Source organism: Dendrobates tinctorius, unplaced genomic scaffold (assembly GCF_039654945.1).
Source record: "Dendrobates tinctorius isolate UK_male_01 unplaced genomic scaffold, ASM3965494v1 ptg000007l, whole genome shotgun sequence".
NCBI lineage: Eukaryota > Metazoa > Chordata > Amphibia > Anura > Dendrobatidae > Dendrobates > Dendrobates tinctorius.
Window position 1 is genome coordinate 32,603,903 of NW_027361675.1, and position 8,234 is coordinate 32,612,136.

The window sequence follows — 8,234 nt, forward strand, 5'->3', positions numbered from 1 at the left end:
AGAGCCGCAAGAGTGCAGAGCACAAGCAAAGCTGGAAGAGTGCAGAGCATAAGCAGAGCCGCAAGAGTGCAGAGCACAAGCAGTCAGAGAGGACACAAGGAAAGACACAGCAGAGAAATGAGTCACAGACAAGGAGACTGACAGACAGAGGTAAGACAGAGTTCAGACAAGGTAACAGTGCGAGACAAGGTACAGGACCAATGACACAGGTACCAGGATATACTGCCTCCAGGTGGGCAGAGAGGATAGGTGCGAGACAAGGCAGGGAGCAATAGCGCAGAGACCAGGATATTTTGCCTCCTGGAGGGTGGAAAGACAGGTACTGTCATGGTTTGAACAGGGTTCTTGCCCTGCACTCACAGGGTTAAGTGTTCATGGCCTCTTTCTGGATCTGGGAGGGGTATTTATACTCACTCTTTACCAGGGTTCTTTGTCAGCTATACTGTTGTTCTGGTGTGTCTGACCCCTGGTGTGCGTGTATTCTGCGTTGCTTGTTTGCTTCCCATGTATGATCCGGTCCATTCCCTCACTCTGTACTCTGTCTCTCGTTTTGGTACTATTGTCTTTTCTGGTTCTGACCTCCTGGCTTGGCTATCATTACTCCGTTACAGTTTGTCCCTATTGTACCGTATATTGACCATTCTGGTTTTCTGATCTATTGCTACGCCCTGACTATCCATTCTGTCTAACCCTTGGTACTGTATTGCTATCTCGTGCTTTGACCCGGTTTGATCTGGTTTCTGTCTCTGTCTATGCCCCTTGGTAACATTGCCCTGTAGTTACCTTTCTAGGAGTTTCTCTGCTGCTCCTGGCTCTATGGAGCTGAGGCCACGCCCCCAGCAGTCACATGCTTCAGGTCCTGTGAGCTTGGAGCATGCATCGTCACCACTGAGACCCCACTCCACAGGTATCTTTGTGCACAGTCTTTGTACTCAGGACACGCGCACTGGCTCAGTGAGCAAGTGCAGTGCGGTGTTCCTGACATTATAGCTGACCATTTCAGTTTTTTTTTCTGAAGAGAAAAAAAATGTGTGTTATCCTCATGGATCCCATACAAGCTTTGGCTGATCAGGTCAAGCACCTGACCCAAACGTTCCACAAACTTAATGTGGAACAGCGCACAATGGCCCATACCCAGCAACAGTTGGTGGATACTGTTCAGGGGGCTGTCACTGCAGGGGCTCCTAATGCTGGGGATAGAGATGTGTCATTGGCATCCCCTGAATCTCCGGTTAAATTGCCAGACCCTTTCTCAGGGGATAAAAGGAAGTTCAGGTCGTTCAGAGAAGGATGCAAGCTTTTTTTTTCTCTGAGGCCCCGCTCCTCTGGGGATGAGTTCCAGAGGGTGGGGGTCGTCATTTCCCTACTTTGGGGGGCTCCACAGGCATGGGCTTTCTCTCTCTCTTCCTCTGCTCCAGAACGAATGTCTGTGAATTTGTTCTTTGAGGCTTTGGGGCACATTTATGATGAGCCTGATAGAGTGCGTCTGGCAGAGGATATGGTGATGAGTGTGACACAGGGGAGGCACTCTGCTGAATCGTTCTGCTCTGAGTTCAGACACTGGGCAGCGAAGGTCTCCTGGGATGATGCTGCCCTCCGGGGTTTGTTCTGTAGAGGCCTGTCCGAATGTTTGAAAGATGCCCTAGCCCTTCATCCTCCACCGGATTATTTGGAGGATGCTATGATCCAGGCCTGTCCACATGGACCGTAGACTGCGGGCAAGAGGGGTCATGCTGCAGGAGACCCCTTTGTTCTTCAATCTGAGAGACTCTGCATCTAGTCCTGAGCCCATGGAGGTTGGTGCCACGTCATTGGAGGAAAAAGAGAGGAGACGCCGTAGAAACAACCAATTGTGCTTTTACTGTGGATCCACTGGACATTGGAGAAGGAACAGTCCTTCTTGCCCTTCTTCAGTGAAGCCGTCAGGAAAATGACTGAGTCTGGGTAACAATCGAGGAGGTTGCCCAGACTCCCAGGTACCCTTTTCCTCAGTTACTAAAATTCTGCTTCCGGTGGAACTAAAACTTACAGGCGGTCCAGTTGGGACTACCGCCTTTGTTGACTGTGGTTCTTCTATTAATCTGATCGATGCCAAAGTTGTGACTTTTCATAAGATAGGGACAGTTAGGTTAAAAGATCCTGTCAAAATTGTGGCAATTGATTCTTCTCCTATCACCCAGGAGGGAATTTGTTTCATGACTGATATCTTTTCTCTGAAAGTGGGTTCCACTCACGTGGAAAAATTAAGGTGTTTTGTTCTAAATAATCTGCCGGCTGGACTGGTGCTGGGTATGCCTTGGCTTCAACGTCACAATCCTACTATTGACTAGGTCACGGGGGAGATCATTCAGTGGGGTTGTATGGCTAACGGTCTATGTTGTAACTTGACAACTCTTGTCACCCCAGTAAAATCTGTGTCAGTGTCGTCTGTCGATCTGGAAGGTATTCCGGAGTACCTGAAAGATTTTGAAGATGTATTTTCTGAAAGTGAGGCTGAGGCGCTACCACCACATAGACCCTTTGATTGTGCCATTAATCTAGTCCCAGGAGCAAAGTTACCCAAGGCTCGCCTGTTCAATTTGTCCGGGCCCAAACGTCTAGCCATGAAGGAGTACATTACCGAGAGTCTCCGCAAAGGGCATATTAGGCCTTCTGTTTCTCCTGTGGCGGCGGGCTTCTTTTTTGTTAAGAAAAAAGATGGTGGTTTGCGACCGTGCCTCGACTTTCGGGAATTAAACAAAATTACTGTGAAAAATACATACCCTCTCCCCCTAATTCCTGATCTATGTAACCAACTCACTGGGGCCAAGTGGTTCTCTAAGCTGGATTTACGTGGGGCATACAACCTTATAAGAGTCCGGGAAGGGGATGAATGGAAAACAGCATTCCTGATGACTGAAGGGCTGTTCGAAAACTTGGTTATGCCCTTTGGTCTCACCAATGCTCCTGCTGTTTTTCAGAATTTTATTAATGTAATTTTCTCTGATTTAATTGGTCATTTTGTGGTCATCTATTTGGATGACATTCTGGTGTACTCGGTGGACAGTCAATCTCACTTGCACCATTTGCGGATGGTTCTCCTGAGACTGAGGGAGAATCATTTGTATGCCAAGTTGGAAAAATGCTCATTTTTCATGCAAGAAGTATCAATTCTGGGGTTGATTGTGTCAGGGGAGGGGTTCCGCATGGATCCTAAGAAGGTCCAGGCTGTTACAGATTGGGTGCAGCCTCATGACTTGAAAGGGTTGCAGCGATTTTTAGGCTTTGCTAACTTTTATAGGAAATTTATTAAGGGCTTCTCGCAGGTAGTAAAGCCTCTAACGGACCTCACACTCAAGGGAGCTGATGTAAAAAATTGGTCTGTAGCTGCAAAAAATTCTTTCATGACATTAAAAAAGTGCTTTTCTTCAGCCCCTGTATTGGTACAACCCGACCCGTCAAGACCTTTTATCGTGGAGGTTGACACTTCGGAAGTAGGGGTGGGGGCAGTTTTGTCTCAGGGCCCTCCTACCCTTACTAATCTGAGGCCTTGCGCCTTCTTCTCTAAAAAATTTTCCTCTGCCGAGAGAAATTACGATGTCGGCAATAGAGAGTTGTTGGCGGTAAAGTTGGCTTTTGAAGAATGGAGGCATTTCCTGGAGGGGGCTATTCATCCCATTACAGTCATCACTGATCACAAAAATTTGGCCTATATCGAGTCCGCCAAGAGATTGACCCCCAGACAGGCTTGGTGGGTGCTTTTTTTTTTCTCGATTTCAGTTTACCATCACATTCCGCCCGGGATCTAAAAACATCAAGGCTGATGTCTTATCCCGAAGCTTTGATTTGGTGTCCCCTCCAGAACCTTCCTCCTCCATTCTTCAGCCAGGAGTAGTGGTGGCCGAAATCTCATCTGAGTTACAGAGAGAGGTTTTGGAGGCCCAGGCTCGGGCTCTAGGTGGTAAACCCCCGGGTAAATTGTTTGTACCGGAACGTTTCCGTCTCGGACTTATGCAGGAATTTCACGATTCTATGTTGAGTGCTCACCCTGGGATTGCAGCTACCCGGGAGCAATTGCGAGGGGTTTATGGTGGCACTCTGTGGTAACAGATATTGAAAAGTTTGTGACTGCATATGGAGTGTGCGCTCGTATTAAATTGCTGGGACTCCCGCTCACGTCACTGAGGCTGCAGGGAGTCCCCGCAATTTAATACAACAAATTAACCCCTTAAATGAACCCCTACAACTCCAAAATTTTACCCACAAACCCTCATATAATTAATAGTGATAGACATAAAAAAAACCCCATGAAATGAAATGGTTAACTATATGTAAACCATGTGTCATTTCATGTCGGGCAGAAGAATGATTATACAAAAGCCGGCAAATGGTTCAGCGGCTATTCTGCTATGAAGAACTGTATGAATTAGAAATATATATATATATAAATGTGTCTCTATGACATGTATAAAATATATATATATATATATATATATATCTATCTAGATCTATTAATTCGTTTGTGTGTGGAAACCTGTCATTGGGCTCCATTATATGTCCATTTAGCTATCCTGCGAGAAAATCTCACCAGACGGATGTCAAACGGATCCTTACATGCGATTAAAATCGCATCAATGAAGAAAAATCGCATCAAAAACGGATCACTGGTTAAGATACTTTTGTGCGATTTCGGACCTTTAAAATGGGACCGATTTTTTTATTCGTTGTGTGTGACTCCAGCCTAAAAGCTTAGGCCAGACAGGATGGATTTCCCAGCTCAGAAAGAGGGCGGTCACACCCTTATATGCACTGAATGCACAATGAAATGAATAAAAAAACTGGAGTCTGAACTGAGAAAGTAAATTAATGTGTATGCACAATGTAAGTGCATATTAACACATGACCATTAACCAGAGAAAACAAAAAGCACAAATATCCTGAAATAAAAAGTAAAAAATAAACTGCAAATAATGCATAAAAGTAATAATAATAATAATAATAATAATAATACTAATAAGGGTATTTAGTAAACATAATTTTGATCAAAATAATGTACAAGCCATCCCGCCATGTCACGGCAACCCTTGTGGGACAGTCCTACTCTAGTATTTAAAACCATTTCACTTGCCAAGTGGCGTGAATGTGAACAAGGATCGAGCGACTGAACCACTAGTAAAAGCTTAGGCCAGACAGGATGGATTTCCCAGCTCAGAAAGTGGGCAGTCACACCCTTATATGCACTGAATGCACAATGAAATGAATGAAAAAATCCTGTGAAAAGATTTTAAATACTAGAGTAGGACTGTCCCACAAGGGTTGCCGTGATGTGGCGGATGGCTTGTACATTATTTTGATCAAAATTATGTTAATTAAATACCCTTATTATTATTATTACTTTTATGCATTATTTGCAGTTTATTTTTTACTTTTTATTTCAGGATATTTGTGCTTTTTGCTTTTTGTTGTTCTGGTGTGTCTGACCCCTGGTGTGCATGTATTCTGGTTGCTTGTTTGCTTCCTGTGTATGATCCGGTCCGTTCCCTCACTCTGTACTCTGTCTCTCATTTTGGTACTATTGTCTTTTCTGGTTCTGACCTCTTGGCTTGGCTATTGTTACTCCGTTACAGTTTGTCCCTATTGTACTGTCTATTGCCCGTTCTGGTTTTCTGATCTACTGCTACGTCCTGACTATCCATTCTGTCTAACCCTTAGGTACTGTATTTCTATCTCGTGCTTTGACCCGGCTTGATCTGGTTTCTGTCTCTGTCTATGCCCCTTGGTAACATTTCCCTTTAGTTACCTTTCTAGGAGTTTCCCTGCTGCTCCTGGCTCTGTGGAGCTGAGGCCACGCCCCCAGCAGTTACATGCTTCAGGTCCTGTGAGCTTGGAGCATACATCGTCACCACTGAGACCCCACTCCACAGGTATCTTTGAGCACAGTCTTTGTACTCTGGACACACGCACTGGCTCAGTGAGCAAGTGCAGTGCGGTGTTCCTGACAGGTACAAGGCAAAGCTAAGAATAAAGCCTCCAGAGAAGGCGAAATACAGAACAATACCTTGCAACTCTGCAGCAAGACACTAACTGAGCTAACACATTGCAAAGGGAGGTTCCACTGGGTGGAGCTGCCCTAAGTACTGGAGGCCTCTTGATAATGGGCCAGGGACACATTAGACAGGTGCACCCTGATTCTATAAGAACCAGAGAGTTCTGGCGCCGCCCCCCTATGCATGCAGCCAGGAAGTATGCAGAGAGCAGGCAGGAAGCAAGAGGCACACAGCATGAAGCCAGCAGCAGACAGAACACACAGCAAGGCCTGGAGCAGTGAGTAAGTTGGTTTGTGAGGGATGGGAGGCCATCCAGTGATGCCGGCAGGGTTGTTACACTATGAGGTGCAAAGTATAAAAGTTAGAGCAATTGTTGTTTGGTTTTATTACATGATTTTAACTATACCTTTTTTTACTTAGTTGGCACCCCTTGCCTTGCTGACCGTGATGTTGCCGTGTCTTGGGTCAGTGGATATCCTTGTCCTCCTCTCCGTGACTGTTTGTCTACCTCGCATTACTAACTGTGATAGTGCCTTTCGCTGTGGGTCCTTGGGATTCTGTATTTCCCTTTTCTTGTGGCAGACACCACAAACTAGATGCCATCTTTATTGAATGAGCAATTTCTGAGGACTATTTCTTGGATACAGTTAACCTGGAAAAGTAAAACACCAAGACTGCTGTCTCCTGTCTTCTACTTTAAAGCTTGTTTTTTATTTTTGGGGTGGGAGGAGGGTATACTCATTTATCCTTTAGACCATATAATATTAAGCCTCCTCTATTTGCCATGATTACATATCTGATCTTTTTGCTCCTGTAAATAGTCTTTTTATTATGCACTTCAAGCACTTTATCATATATTGCCCTATCACTTTTATACTTTGTACCATAATAATATGAAGTATATTTACCTATACGGTCATTTTATCACATTAAAGATATCATTATTATTATTCATTTTTATAGCGCAATTTATTCCATGGTGCTTTACATGTAAAAAAGGGGCATACAAAGACAAGGACAATAAACATGAGCAATACAAGGCACACACAAGTACAAAAGGAGAGAGGACCCTGCCTGCGAGGGCTCACAGTCTACAGGGGATGGGTGAGGATACACTAGGAGAGGGTAGAGATGGTCATGCGGCAGTTCAGTAGACTGAGAATCACTGCAGCTTGTTGGCTTTCCAGAAGAGGTGGGTCTTCAGGTTCCTTTTGAAGGTTTCCATGGTAGGTGAAAGTATAATGTGTTGGGGTAGAGAGTTCCAGAGTATGAGGGAAGCATGGGAGAAGTCTTGTATGCGGTTGTTGGAAGAAGAAATAAGAGGGGAGTAGAGGGAGGGAGATCTTGAGAGGATCGAAGGTTGCGTGTAGGTAAATACCGGGAGACCATGTTACAGATATATGGAGGAGACAGGTTGTGGATGGCTTTGTATGTCATAGTTAGGGTTTTGAACTGGAGCCTCTGGATAATAGGAAGCCAGTGAATGGCTTGAAAGAGAGGAGAGGCTAGGGAATAATGGGGAGATCAGTGGATTAGTCTTGCAGCAGAGTTTAGGATACAATGGAGTGGTCCAAGAATGCTAGAGGGGAGGCCAGAGAGTAGGAGGTTGCAATAGTTAAGGCGGGAGATGATAAGAGCGTGCACGAGCGTTTTCATAGTTTCTTGGTCAAGGAACGTATGGATCCGGGGAAATAATTATGAGTTGGAGTCGGCAGGAGGAGGCAAGGACTTGGATATGTGGCTTGAAAGAGGGTAGAGTCGAGGATCACCCCAAGGCATGGAGCATGCGGGACTGGGGAAAGTGAGCAGCCATTGACATTGGGGGAAAGATGATGAATTCTATTTTGTCCATGTTCAGTTTTAGAAAGTGAGCAGAAAAGAAAGATGAAATAGCGGACAGACATTGTGGGATTTTGGTCAGTAAGGAGTTGATGTCGTGTTTAGATAGGTAGTTCAGCGTTTCATCGGCATAGAGATGATACTGCAAACCATGTGATTCTATGAGCTGTCCCAGGCCGAAGGTGTAGATGGAGAAGAGTAGGGGTCCTGGAACTGAGCCTTGGGGAACACTGACAAATAGGGGGCAATGTGCCGAGGTGGTGTGGGAGAGGGAGACATTGAATGTCCGGTCTGTTAGAAATGACGAGATCCAGGATAGGGCCAAATCTGTGATGCCAAGAGATGAGAGAATCTGTAACAAGAGGGAAT